This window comes from Hypanus sabinus, chromosome 10 (genome assembly GCF_030144855.1).
Source record: "Hypanus sabinus isolate sHypSab1 chromosome 10, sHypSab1.hap1, whole genome shotgun sequence".
Classification (NCBI taxonomy): Eukaryota; Metazoa; Chordata; class Chondrichthyes; order Myliobatiformes; family Dasyatidae; genus Hypanus; species Hypanus sabinus.
In genome coordinates, this window is record NC_082715.1 from 140,841,386 (window position 1) to 140,857,293 (window position 15,908).

Consider the following 15,908-nt stretch of genomic DNA (forward strand, 5'->3'; position numbering starts at 1 on the left):
AAGTTCTTTACGAAGAGTGGTGACTGCATGAAATGCATTGCCAGTGGTGGTAGCACAGACAAATACATCAGGGGCATTTAAAAAAATCTTACATGGGCATATGGATAATAGAAAAATGGAGCACTATGCAGGAGAGAAGGGTGAAGTTGATTTTAAAGCTGGTTAAAATGTCAACACAACATTGTGGGCTGAAGGGCCTGAAGAGGGATTGTGGGATCCACATCCATAGATCACTCAAAGTTGCCGCACAAGTTAGTAAGGTTGCTGCGAAGGCCAAATGGTGAGTTGGTCTTCATTAGTCAGGGAATTGAGTTCAAGAGCCATGAAATAATGTTACAACTCTATAAAACCTTGGTTAGACCACACTTAGAACATTGTGATCAATTCTGGTCACCTCATTGTAGAAAGAATGTGGAAGGTTCAGAGAGGTGCAGAGGAGATTTACTAGGATACTCTCTGGCCTAGATAGCATATCTTTTGAAGATAGGTTGAGTGAGCTTGGGGATTTTGCTTTGGAGTAAAGGAGGATGAGATGTAACTTGAAAGAGTAGTACAAGATGACTTTTTTTTAAAAAAAGTATTCATTTACAGGATGTGGGTGTTGCTAGCTAAGCCAACATTTATTGCTCATCCCTATTTCCCCTTGAGAAGGTGGTGACAAGCTGCCTTCATGAACCACTGCAGTCCCTGAGATGCAGGTACACCCACAGTGCTGTAAGGGAGGGAATTCCCTGCGACAATGAAGGAATTGCGACATGTTTCCAAGTCAGGATGGTGAGCGACATGGAGGGGAATTTCCAACTGGTGGTGTTCCCAGGTATCTGCTGTTCTCATCCTTAGGAACTCTGGTGTGTTGTTGCAGTGCATCTTGTAGATAGTACACACTGCTGCAATTATTCGTTGATGGTGGAGGCACTGGATGTTTATGGAAGGGGAACCAATCAAGTGCGCTGCCTTGTACTGGATTGTGTCAAGCTTCTTGAGTGTTGATGGAACCACACTCATTCAGAAAAGTGGCGAGTATTCCATTACACTCCTGACCTGAGCCTTGTAGATGGTGGACAGGCTTTGGGGAGTCAGGAGGTGAGTTACACGCTGCAGGATTCCCAGCCTTTGACCTGCTCTGGTAGCCACTGTTTTTAAATGGCTGGACCAGTTCAGTTTTCTGTCAATAGTAACCCCCAGGATGTTGATAGTGGGGGATTCAGTGATGGTGATGCCACTGAATGTCAAGGGACAATGGCTAGAGATGGTCATTGCCTGGCACTTGAGTGGCTCAAATGTTATTTGCCACTTGAGAGGCATAGATAAACTGGCTAGCCAGAGACTTTTACTCTGGGCAAAAATGGCTAATACAAGAGGGTATAATTTGAAGGTAACTGGAGGAAAGTATGGAGGAGGGTATCAGAGTTAAGTTCTTAACCCAGAGAGTGGTAAAAGCATGAAATGCCCTGCCAGGGATGGTGGCAGAGGCAGATAGATTAGGGACATTTAAGAAACACTCAGATGGATGCATGGATGATAGAAAAATGAAGGGCTATATAGAATGAAAGGGTTAAACTGATCTTGGAGTTGGTTAAAGGTCAGCATAACATTGTGGGCCAAAGAGCCCGTACCGCACTGCAAACGTCCCTCTATTCTGAGGCCTCACACTCAAAATCAACAACACCACTGCAGACTTCAGGAAGAATAAGTCATAATATAGTCGGTCCTCCTTATCCGCGGATTCCAACTGCGGATCGGGAAAACACGGAAGTTCTCTCTCCAGCACTCATTGTTTGAGCATTGTTCGCCTCGAGTCTCGTGTGCATTTTTTTCTTGTCATTATTCCCTAGACAATACAGTATAACAACTACTAACATAGCATTTACATTGTATTAGGTATTATAAGTAATCTGGAGATGATTTAAAGTATACGGGAGGATGTGAGTAGGTTATATGCAAATACTACACCATTTTATATAAGGGACATGAGCGTATGTGTTTTTTGGTATACGTGGGGGGGCTCCGGAACCAATCCCCCACGGATAAGGAGGGCTGACTGTATACATCAGTCCTTATTGAGGGGTCAGTGGGATAAAGCAGCTTTAGGTTCCTGGCATCGACATCTCAGAGGATCTGTGTTGGGCAAAACATACTAACAGATTCATAAAGGAGCCATGCCACTGGCTCAATTTCATTCGGATATTTTTCACCCCGAGGGTCGGCAGAATATGGAACAGATTGAACGAGTCATTGAGGCAGGCACTCTCACTTTTTAGTACCTATAAGTCACCATAAATCACCTTGAGATTAATTTTTTTTGCAGGCATACAAAGTAGAACAAACATACAACAGAACAATGAAAACTGCACATAAAGAATGACAAAGAACCAATGTGCAAAAGATGAACTGTGCAAATACAAAAATAAAAATAAATTTAAAAAGTAAATAAATAACAGAGAACATGAGGTCCCCTTCTCAATAGCAGCTGCAAGAAGAGTATGGTCTGGATGGCAGGGCCCTTGATGATGGATATGGACAAATCCTTGGAATTAAAAAAAAAATTATTTCCAAGTTACTCATGGATTTTGTAGAAGCAACCAATAAACTTAATTTACCAATTCAACAGATTCGCACAACTCTGAGGAAACCTGCTGATTTTTATCTAATATGACACAAATGCAACTCCAGCCTCACGCCAATATCAATGACTGAAGACAATGACTTCCAAGGCAGCTATTCAGCATCATTCCCAGTGTTGCTTCAAACCACAGACAACCATTCTTGTAAACAAGAAATCTAATTCTGCTGATATGGACACAAAATTCACTACAAGATACCTATACAACCCACCCATGTTCATTGCCAAAAAAAATGTAACAGAATTAACATCTTCTAGTTTAGAATAAACTGAACATTACAGAAGTCAATGCACTAAACAACCTATTAAATTATTTCCTTTGAAAATTTGTAAGTTAATTACAATATCATCTTTGATTCCAATACCTAATTGGAACAATTTTAACTTTTGAAGGTGGCCAAGTTTAAAAAGTGTGATGCTCTTTTCAGGTTCATGCCTACTGCAGCGATCAGCACAAGTTCTTTAAAATTTGGTTATTTAGACAGGTTATTAGTGCTCTTAAGCAATACTTTGAAACTGTTACTAATTAGTTGGGAGCAAGGCAATAAGTAACATTAGAGGCAGCATAGTCTAAAATGTGACAAGAGACATTCACCAGGGATGTGCAGGGGCCTCAGACTTATGCCACGTAAATGTTTGAATTACAATTAATAAATCAGTTTGGAGACTACTTTGATGTATGTATGTATTCATTTATTTATTTATTTATTGGAAGAACACAGAATAGGCCATTCAAGCCACACCACCCTCCAGGCAACCCTCAACAACGCCGATTTAACACTAACCTAGTCGCAGGACAAATTACAATCACCAATTAAGCTATCATTAGACTGTGGGAGGAAACTGGAGGACCCAGAGGAAACCCACACATTCCATGGGGAGGATGTACAAAGATTCCTTATGGAGGATACCAGAATTTAACTCCAAACTCTGACGCCTCGAGCTGAAACAGTGTTGCACTAACCACTATGCTACCGTGGCACCTGTTAGCAATTAGGAGGAATTTCTGGTGGTTCATATGGGAACAGGAAGTTTCTCATATGCACTTTGTAGATTTCATTTGGCAAATTAAATCATTTCACCTGAATCATGAAACAAATACTTTATAGAATCCTGCTGTAAAGGAAATGTGCAGAAGGTTTGGGTAACTAGATATAATCATTAGCAGCTCATATACAGAGACCATCAGAATCAGCATCCATGGATCAGTCAGGCCATTTTGCCCATCAAATCTACCTTTACATTCATCCCTAAAACTAGCTTCCATTAAAGTATATATCCAGATCTACTCATTCCATTTTGGGAAAAGGTGCGACATACAAGAATTTTCTATCCAAAAAGATTCGTCTCACATCTGACTTTCATACAAAAAATGTAAAGTGTCCAATAAATTCTAAGGCTGCTTATCAAGAGCCTTCATGCCAATGGAAGTTACATCTACTCGAGCAAAATCCTACATGCAACAGAGTACATCTAGCCCCCATTAATGTCTTCTCTGGTCCAAGAACAGTCTAATTTTCTTTGCTGTCTATACTACTTGTGTTGTTATCACACAAATCTCTGGATGCTGCCCTTGGTTTTAACAACTTACCTCAATAGCTAGTGTCTGGAATTATTTAGGTGTAAGCCTAACCAGTAATTTAAGTTGAAAAGTTTTTTTTTTAATTATTTAGTATAGAATAGGCCCTTCCCATACAATTAGCTGCACTGTCCAGTAACCTACCTATTTAACACTAGCCTAATCACAGGACAATTTACAATGACCAATTAAACTACTAACCGGCATGTCTTTGGACCGTTGGAGGAAACCCACATGGTGACATGGAAAACATACAATCTCCTTGCAGATGGTGCTGGAATTGAACTCCAAACTCTGGTGTCCATAACTGTAATAGCGTTGCAATAACCACTGTGCTACCACGGCATCCTTGCATTTGTACTGCATGTTTCTAAGCATCCAAATAATTTTGATTTCTAATTGAGTTTAATTGATCCAGCAACTTTCAAAAATTTTCTTACATACTTGCCCTGCACCCTTAAGTGCAGAAGAGACAAAACAACGGTCTTAAACTGCACCCTCTTTCCCAAACTACAAAGGAACTTGCATTATCTGATCTTTGATAGTAGGTTTCCCTTGCTCCAATACTACTTCATGCATGGGTAGCCAGCTTGCTGCGATAAACCCATCAACTAATTAATTTATAGAAAATTTTGCATTAGATTTCGCAAGATACTAAATAAAAAGATCTGCATCTGCAAAAAGATGTGGCATTAAAGGAAAACACCAATTCCCTTTATGTGGAACAACCTGGGCAAAGGGTGAAACAGTTCTCTCAATCCAGCAAAGGCAACATCTGCTCATGACAGCAGAAGAAAATTGCAGTCAATTGTCAGAATCAGAATCCAGTTTAATAGCACTGGCATATGATGTGAAATCTGTTGGATTCTGGTTAATCAGGACACATCACAACCAGTACATTTTGGCCCAATTAAGCAGCTATCTTAAGCAACCAAAATTTCATGGAAATAGTTAAAAAGGTATATTTAAAAAAAGACAAATTGAGTAACAAATTATTTAAATGAAATACAGAACCAATTAGAACACTGCCAATATTACTGCAATACTATAAAACTGTATATTATTTCATAGTACTGATCAATGGAGGAACTCATCCACATCACATTCTTTTGACTGTAAATGAACAAAATCATTGCAAGCAACTAGTGCAAATAATGGACTGCCTTCATACAATGCTGTTGACAATTGCATCCACCAAATCTTCATTTCCATTGTAGCACTGAAGATGATTGTCAACACCTTCAAATCCTTCAGTTTCTAACTTAAAGCAGAAAAATAATTTCATTTTTACTCCCAGCTGTTTCTGGCATCTCTAAGCCTGAATGCTTGAAACTGCAATGAGTTCTGTCAACTATCAGTGACAAACAAATCACTGATTTTTTTAAAAACACAAATGCACACAACTGACGATATTTAAAAGCCGTTCACTCAAAACATAGTGTTGTGTCTAACAGCCACGCAAAGTGCACACAACTGAAGCGAGCTGGAAAATGTTCTGCAATGGTCTCCTGCCCCAATTAAGTAGCATAGCAGCCCAAATAAACAAAGGGAATCTTGAACAAGAGAGAATCTGCAGATGCTGGAAATTCGAGCAACACACATACAAAATGCTGGAGGAACTCAGCAGGCCAGGCAGCATCTGTGGGAAAAAGTATTGTCAACATTTCGGGCTGAGAACCTTCGGCAGGACCTCTGAGTTCCTCCGGCACTTTGTATGTGTTGAAAGGGAATCCCGGCTATTTTTCCATTTGTTCTTTAGGAGTTTTCCCAAATAAGCAGCTGCCTTGATTAACCAATAGTCCAATTAACTGTGCACTATGATTTTATATATGCCTACTACCTTTTATGTACTAACAATTGATAATGGTTAATACACTTAAATTTGTGAGCTGGAATGTAAAGGGATTGAATCATCCTGTTAAAAGGAGGAAAGTCTTCTTCCATATTAAGCAACTCAAAGCTGACATTGCTTTCCTTCAAGAAACTCATATTCGTAGTTTTGATCATTCTCGGCTTTTGTCAAAGTGGGTGGGTCAACATTTTCATTCATCCTTTGCCGCCAAAGCTAGGGGGGTTCCATCCTTATTAATTCAAATATTCCTTATGAACTCCATAATAAGATATCTGACACAAATGGCCATTTTATTATCATTTCTGGTCAATTATATAATACTAAAGTTGTACTAGCAAACTCGTATGCTCCCAATTTTGATGATGTTAATTTTTTTGAACGTTTTTTTTCCTCACTACCAGATTTAAATTCATATTCTCTTATACTGGGTGGCGACTTTAATTGTTGGTTAGATCCCAATTTGGATCGATCGTCCTCTGTTACTAGATCACGTACTAAATCTGCTTTAGCTATTCACTCTTTTCTTTCTAATTATGGTATCTTTGATATATGGCATTTCCTTCATCCTACTGAGAGAGATTATTCCTTTTTTTCCCACATGTTCACCATACCTTTACTAGAATTGACTATTTTTAAATTGATAATCAACTTATTTCATTTGTCCATTCTTGTGACTATCAGAGTATACTGATTTCTGATCATGCTCCAATTTTCCTGGTCTCCCTCAGAGGAATAAACATTGGCATTTTAACCCGACTTTATTATTGGACGATGATTTTCTAAAATTTATTAAGGATCAGATAACTTTTTATTTTAACACTAATACATCATCTGAAATGTCATCCCAGATTGTCTGGGATGCCATGAAAGCATATTTGAGGGGTCAAATAATCTCATATACAGCAAATCTTAATAGAAAGTCCCATATAGATCGATTAGACCTAATTAATCAGATTAAAGAATTAGATCAATTGTATGCTCAAACTAATAACCCTGAATTATATAAGAAGTGTGTAGAACCTCAAACTAAATTTGACCTTCTTTCTACTCAACCTGTTGAACGCCAACTTCTTGACAGTAAGAGTCACTTTTATATTCACGGTGACAAATCTGATAAATTTCTAGTTAATCAGTTGAGACGTTCTAAAGCTAAACAACATATCACAAAGATCCGGAAGGAGAACGGGGATATTACATCGCATCACTTAGAAATCAATGACGTATTTAAAAATTTTTACTCTTGGCTTTATTCCTCTGAATCTCTGAATGAGAATATTTCTGTTGATCTTTTCTTAAATAATCTGAATATTCCTTTGCTTTCATCTGATCTTAAAGCAAAACTTAATGAGCCTACATCATCAGAAGAAATATCTTTTGCAATTTCTGCACTGTCTTTAGGCAAATCTCCTGGACCTGATGGGTTCCCTGTAGAATTTTATAAATCATTCTCTTCACTCCTTTCTCCTCAGTTACTCTCAGTACTATCTGACTCGTTTAACTATGGTAAATTGCCACCCTCATTTAATGAGGCATGTATTATTCTTTTATTAAAAAAGGGTAAAGACCCAACAGAGTGTTCCTCGTATAGGCCGATTTCTTTGCTTAATGTTGATGTTAAAATCTTGGCCAAAGTCTTGGCTCATAGATTAGAAACTGTTATTCCTTCTATTATTTCTGATGATCAAACTGGTTTTATTAAAAACCGTCTTCCTTTTTTTAACATACAGCGTTTATTTAATATTTTATATTCACCTTCAACTGGGATTCCTGAATGCATTATTTCTCTCGATGCGGAGAAAGCATTTGATCATATAGAGTGGAACTACCTCTTTGTGGTTTTAAAACAATTTGACTTTGGTCAAAGTTTTATCTCTTGGATCAAATTGCTGTATCTATGTCCTACCGCCTCTGTTTTGACTAATTCTCACCAATCTCAGTTATTTAACCTCAAACGTGGCACCCGTCAAGGATGCCCTTTAAGTCCCTTTCTTTTTGACTTGACTGTAGAACCTCTGGCGATAGCATTCCTAAGCTGTCCTGATTTGACTGGGATTTGGGGGGGGGGGGGGTGTTGAGCATAAAGTTTCTCTTTATGCTAATGATCTATTACTTTTTCTTTCAAATCCGTCCACATCCTTACCTCCAATGTTTTCACTTCTTGATCAATTTAGCCAGTTTTATGACTATAAACTTAATTTATATAAGAGGAACTTTTCCCAATTAATAAAGAAGCACAAGTATTAGCATTTCGTGACCTCCCCTTTAAAGTAGTTCATAATCAGTTTACTTACCTTGGGATTACAGTTACAAGGAAGTTTAAAGATCTTTTTTGTGAAAATTTTGCCAATCTTTTATACACTGCAAAACAGAGTCTGTCACAATGGTCACCTCTATCTATGTCCTTGGTAGGTCGTACTAATGTTGTTAAAGTGTATGTATGTTCTCCCTAAATTTTTATATTTATTTCAATCTATCCCAATTTTTATTTCTAAAACCTTTTTTTGATTCCTTAGACTCTATTATTTTGTCCTATCTGTGGAAGAATAAGTGTTCTAGAATTAATAAAGTTTATCTTCAAAAATCTAAAAAAGAGGGTGGCATGGCCTTACCTAATTTTCATTTATGCTACTGGGCAGCTAATATACGTTGCACTACCTTTTGGTCTTATTTTCATAGAGTGCCCTAATTGGGTAACATTCCACTAAAGATCTATCTATTTCTGCACTTCTTGGTTCTGTACTCCCTAGTAGATTGTCTAGACTAATTGTTAATCCTCTTGTTAGACATACTTTGTGAATATGGGCCCAGTTTAGGAAATTTTATGGTTTTTCCCTTTCTAGTCCTATCTTACATAATCATCTTTTTTTTTACCTACTATGTATGACTCAACATTCTATGATTGGTATAGAAAGGGCATCAGACGTTTTGAAGATCTTTTTATCGATAATCGCTTTGCATCTTTTCAACAGCTCTCTGCTAAGTTCAATCTGCCCAATGCCCATTTTTTTTAAGATGTCTCCAAATCAGACATTTTATCAATCCTTTAATTTCTAACTTCGCTGAAATGCCCAAGAAAAATGCTATGGATTTATTTCTTTCTATTAATCCACTGGGTAAAGGCTTAATATCATTCATTCGTGATAAATTAGTATCCTTACGGCATGCCCCTGTGGATAAAGTTAGAATGGCTTGGAAGCATGATTTAAATATCTCTTTATCTGATGAGATTTGGGACTCGATTCTCAAATCGGTTAATTCAACCTCTCTTTGTGCTCGCCATTGCCTTTTACAGTTTAAGATTGTTCATAGAGCCCATATGTCCAAATCTAAATTATCTCGATTTTACCCTAATATTAGTCCCCTTTGTGATAAATGCAAAAGTGGCGAGGCTTCTCTTATTCATATGTACTGGACCTGTCCTAGCTTAGAGAAATTTTGGAAAGATGTTTTTAATAACTTTATCCTGTATTCTGAATCACCACTTAGAACCTAACTCTTTAATTGCTCTGTTTGGTTTCTTGGGTGAGACAGATAAACGCTTGAGTTCGACTAAATGTCGAATATTATCTTTTGCTTCTCTCCTGGCCAGACGTCTAATCCTCCTTAGATGGAGAGATGTTGCCCCACCCACGCATGCTCAATGGCTTAACAATATCATGTCCTGTTTAGACCTTGAAAAAATCCATTATTCAATTCTTAATTCAGCTATAAAGTTTCATAAGGTCTGGGGACCTTTTATTGAGTATTTTCATAATTTGCCTTTTAATTAAGTTTTTTTTTCAATCCCTTGCTTTCAGCTCTTTTTTTTTTGGTAGTAGGCATTATTATCTTCTGTTTTCAAGTGTATTTACAGTTTTGGGGGTTTGAATGTCCTGATTTATATTCTCTACATTTTGTCTTGGTTGGTCTGGAGTTTTTTTTGTTATGGGGCTTGGGGAGGATACTAACTTTACATGACTTCAATTTGGGTGCTTTCTCAATTATCTTTTTTTGTATATATTACTATTGTATGTTTATCTTGCACTGTACTAACTTTCTACTTTGTTTTGGGTTTTTTTATTTGTAGTGTTGTAGAAAATGCATTAAAAAATCAATTATAAAAAAAACTGTGCGCTACATTTAAAATTAAATTAAATAAGTAGTGCAAAAAGAGAGCAAAACAAACAGTGAGATAGTGTCTATGAGTTCATTATCCATTCAGAAATATGATGGCTGAAGGGAAGCAGCTGTTCCTCAAAAGTTCAGTGTGTGTCTTCAGGCTCCTGCTTCTCTTCCTTGATGGTAATGAGAAGAGTGCATGCCCTGGTTCCTCATGATGGATACTGCCTTCTTGAGGCATCGCCTTTTGAAGATGCCCTCGATGCTGAGGAGGCTGATGCCCATGATGAAGCTGGCTGAGTATGCAACCTTCTGCAGCTTTTTCTTATCATGTGCAGTGGCCCCTCTGTACCAAATGGTGATGCAACCAGTTGCCATTGTTTCAGTTGGAGTTCTCCAATCCTGAACACGGCAACCACTATGGAAATATTGTTGCTGACATTCGTCTTTTTCAACTTATGAAATGTTAAATACTTGTACTGCCAGTGGTTCCTTTCAAGGCCCCTGTGAAGGATATCTTCAGCAAACAAAAAAAAAAATTAGCCAAGGTGAAGAACATCATAAAAGCAGCACAGGCTTCTGGGTGCTCTGGATACAAGGACTCAAGGTTCTCAGTTTCTTGTCCACGTTGAATGGTCGTGGATTCCTAAGAGTCCCCTCCCTCCACAAAAAAAGCATTTGATTACAGTATCACAAGTAGCTAGAATGGTAAAGGTGGCATATGGCATGTCTGCCTTCATCACCACAAAGGGTCTGCAGTAAAGGAAGTCATTTTGTTGTTGCATAAAACCTTTGGTTAAGGTGCTCTTGAAGAATTGTGTGCAATTCTGGTTACCCGGTTACAGAAAGGAACATGGAGGTTCAGAAGAGTTACCAGATTTCCTGGATTAGAGGATATTAGCTATAAAACCATAAGACATCTGAGTAGAATTAGGCCACTTGGTCCATCTAGTCGGCTCTTCCATTCCATCATGACTGATTTATTATTCCACTCAACTCCCTCATCTTGCCTTCCCCCCCATAACCTTTAACACCTAAACTAAACAAGGATCTATCAACCTCCACTTTAAGTATACTCAATGACTTGGATTCTACAGCCATCTGTGTCAACCAATTCCACAGATACACCACTCTCTCTGCCTAAAGAAATTCATTCTCACCTCTGTTCTAAATGGATGTCCCTCTATTCTGATGCAGTGCCCTCTGGTCCTAGACTCACTCATGATAAGAAACACCCTCTCCACATCCACCCTGTCTAAACATTTCAAAATTCAATAGGCTTCCATGAGATCCCACCCCTCTCCCACTCTTCTGAACTCCAGCGGATACAGACATAGAGCCATCAAACACTCCTCATACGCTGACCCTTTCATCCCTGGGATCATTCCTGAGAACCTCCTCAGGACCCTCTTCAATGGCAGCACATCATTTCTTAGGATAAGGGACTCAAAATTGCTCACAATACTCCAACAGCGATCTGACCAATGCATTATAAAGCCTCAGCTTCATATCCTTGCTCTTGTATTCTAGTCCTTCTAAAATGTATGCTAATATTGCATTTGTCTTCCTTACCACCGACTCAACCAGCAACTTAACCTTAAGGGAATCTTGCCCAAGGATTCTCGTCCCTTTGCACCTCGGGTTGTTGAATATTTTCCTGTTTAGAAATCTAGATCCTAGATTTCCTCACTTCAGACCCCAGTCAGTTCAGATTGGCAACAACATCTCTTCCACAATCTTCATCAGCACAGATGCACTACACGGTTGTGCACTTAGCCCCTTGCTCTATTCACTTTACCTATGTGGCTAAGTACAGCTCCAATGCTACATTCAAGTTTACTGACAACACAATTATTATAGGCCAAATCAAAGCTGGTGATAAATCAGCATATAGGAGGGAAAATGAAAATCTGGCTGAGTGGTGCCACAACAACAACAACTGCTTACTCAATGTTAGTAAGACCAAGGAGCTGATTATTAATCTCTTGAGGAGGGAACAGGAGGTCCATGTGTCTGTCCTCATCAGATCAGAGGTGGAGAGGGTCAGCAGCTTTAAATTCCTTGATCTAGATAATATGTGGTAAATTGGATCAGCAAGTTTGCTGATGACTCTAAGATTGGAGGCATTGTGGACAGCGAGGAAAGCTTTCAAAGCTTGCAGAGGGATCTGGACCAAATGGAAAAATGGGCCAGAAAATGTCAGATGGAATTTAGATATCAGCAAGATTGAAAGAGTGCAGAGAAGATTTACTAAGATGTTGCCAGGTCTTCAGGAGTTGAGTTACAGGGAAAGATTGAACAGGTTAGGACTTCATTCCTTACAGCATACAAGACTGAGGGGGGGATTTGATAAAGATTTACAAAATTATGAGGGGTATAGACAGAGTAAATGCGAGTAGGCTCTTTCCACTTAGATTAGGAGAGATAAATACAAGAGGATATGGCTTTAGGGTGAAAGGGGAAAGGTTTGGGGGGGAGCACTGGGGGGAATTTCTTCACTCAGAGTGGTGGGAGTGTGGAACAAGCAGCCATCTAACATGGTAAATGCTGGCTCACTCTTAAGAATAAATTGGATAGATACTATACATGGATGAGACACGTCTGGAGGATTGTGGACTGGGGGCAGGTCAATGGGACTAGTGGAATAAAGTTTCAGCACAGACTGGAGGGGTCGAATGGCCTGCTTTCTGTGTTGTAGTGCTCTATAGCTCAATGGATCTATGGTGTTATCATTTCAGAGAACATGGCCTGGGCCCAGCACGCAAGTGCAATTATGAAACAAGCAAGGCAAACACCTCTACTTCCTTAGAACTTTGCAAAGATTCAGCATTACATAGAAAACTTTGACAAACTTAGAAGTATGACGCAGAGTATATTGACTGGCTGTATCACAGCCTGGTTTGGAAACACCAATGCCCTTGAATAAAAAATCCTACACAAAGTAGTCTGTCATAAGTAAAGCCGTCCCCATCATTGAGCATAAATACACAGAACTTTGTCACAGGAAGGCAGCATCCATCTTGAGACCCCCATCTCCCAGGTCATGCTCTCTCCTCACTACTGCCATCAGGAAGAAGGTACAGGAGACTTAGGACTCACATCAGGTTCAGGAACTGCTATTAACTCTCAAACATCAGGCTCTTAAACCATAGGGGATAACATCACTTGCTCATCACTGAAATGTTCCCACAACCTATGGACTCCATCTCATATTTTCAATATTCATTGCTTACTTCCCCCCCCCATTTCTTTTTATATTTGCAAGTTTGTTGTCTTTTTCATGCAGATTGTTTACCCTATTGGTGTGGTCTTTCATTGTTCTATTATGGCTATTCGATTTATTGAACATGGCTACAAGAAAATGAATCTCAGGGATGTATATGGTGACATACATGTATGCTGACAATAAATTTACTTTGAAGTTTGAAAAAGCAAGTCAAGAAACTAGCCAGGATTCCCTTTGCTTATTTGGGACACCATGCCACTTAATTGGAGCAGGAGACGTTGCTAAAGAGTTTCAATCTAGCATCAGTTATGTGCACTTGCGTGGCTATTAGGCACGAAACCATGCTTAGAGCGATCAGTTTCTAAATAGCGTCAGTTGCATGTTTGTATTCAAAAAGCAGTAAAACTTATTACTGATAGTTGACGAGAAATTAGCAGCAAGACAATTTGGAAATGTTTTACTCACCGTGGTTCCAAGCATTCAGGCTTATTGATACCAGAAATGGCCAGGAGTGAAAATGAAATGATTTCACAACTTCAATCAAAAGAACACAGCAGATGAATTCCTTTATCAATAATCAGTAGGAATCAATACGCAGTTATAGTACTGGTGTTCTATTTGTTCTGTATTTCATTTAAATACGCAAATTGTTACTCAGTTAAACAGCAGTTTGTCTTTTTTATACCTTTTAATTATTTCCATGAAACTCCGGCTAATTGGTGCAGCTGCTTAAATTTTACAGGTCCCTCCGTGTCCCAATTAACTGTTAGAAGTACCTGGAATCACTCTGATTGAATGATATTACTTATCAGAGCAACGGAGTAGTCTATTCCAATTAATATATCCTTATGTTCTTCCACAGACTTCCAGCAACATCACCCAGGATGTTCTCAAATCGGTGTCCATGTGATAAAGAGCGTGAAATTATGCAAGATCACTTTTAGTTAAAAACATTTCTAAACATTTCATTTGTTCCAGCCATAACCAAGTTAACTTTGTTCCAGAACATGATGCTAGCCGCATGTCCTTCTATTGGTTTATGTATTTGTCATTCTGAGCTGATTTTCTATTATCAGGAGCAGTGGTGCATAAACATAGTTTTTACAAAGAGTGTTAAATTCATAAGTTGATTTTTTTTATTGTCACATGTACTGACGTTTGTTTTGCATGTCATCCACACAGATAATTTCATTACAGCAGAACGTTGAGATAGTACAATGGAAAACAATAGCAGAGTGCAGAAGGTTAGACTGCTAATTCCCATCCCATATGTGTACCATCTGCATGAATTTCCAGAGAATTCTTCCTAGTCATTCTCTATTTCCAATGTTGAGATACTTCCTGCAATTACCAAGTCTTTACACTGAAAATATACCCTATGTCAGATTTAATGACTCCATTCATTTTACTGTAAGGGACAAATTGATATATCCAATATCACAGGGCACGTAAAGTGAGATTGGGTAATTCCAAATGAGACGTGAGCAGCAAGTTTTCTTTCCTTTTACGCAGAGAGTGGTGCATGTCTGTAATGCGCTGCTTGGTTTGGTGGTAGAGGCAGAAACATTAGAAACTTTTTAAGATATGTTTAGATAGGCACAGGAATCTCTGGGAGCGAGGGTGGCTTCAAGGTTTAGTTGAAAGCCAATTTATTATCAAAATACATATGTCACCATATACAATCCTGAGATTCACTTACTTGCAGCATTCAGAGTAAATACAAAGAACCACAACAGAATCAATGAAAAACCACACACAAAGGCAGACAACAACCAATGTGCAAAAGGCAACAAACTACAAATACAAAATGGAAAAGAAAAAATATGCAATAGAATTGAGAGCATACTTTGAAGAGCTTTTGAAAGTGATTCCACAGGTTGTGGGATCAGTGTTGGGGTCAGTGAAGTATGCCTTCTGGTTCAAGAGCCAGATGGTTGAGGGGTAATAACTATTCCTGAACCTGCTGGTGTAGGTGCTGAGGCTCCCATACCTCCTTTTTGATGGAAAGTTAAACTATTAGATATAAGGGCAGAATTAGGCCATTTGGCCCATCAAGTCTGCTCTGCCATTTCATCATGGCTGATCCAATTTTCCTATCAGCCTCAATATCCCACCTACTTCCTGAATCTCTTCATGCCCTGACCAATCAAGAACCTATCAACCTCTGCCTTGGAGACTTGGCCTCCACAGCTGCCTGTGGCAAAGAGTTATGCAGATTCACTACCCTCCAGCTAAAGAAATTCCTCATTTCCATTCTAAAAGGTCACCCCACTTTTATGTAACCTCCACCGATCTAGTAAATACAGGCCCAGAGCTATCAGACACTTTTCAATTCTGGATGCATTTTCATGAAGCTCCTTCAAACCCTCTCCAGCTTCAGCACATCCTTTTTAAGATAAGGGGCCCAAAACTGCTCACAATACTCCAAGTGAGGCCTCACCAGTGCTTTATGATGTCTCAGTAGTACATCCTTACTTTTATATTCTAATCCCCTTGAAATGAATGCTAACATTACATTTGCCTTCCTCAC

The 15,908-nt window shown here is 38.7% G+C and overlaps 1 protein-coding gene across 44 annotated transcripts in view; it reads right to left on the reverse strand.

Moving 5' to 3' along the window:
- Positions 1-15,908, reverse strand: part of snap91a (synaptosome associated protein 91a) — a 179,446-nt gene that overhangs the window by 145,423 nt on the left and 18,115 nt on the right. The window lies entirely within an intron of this gene.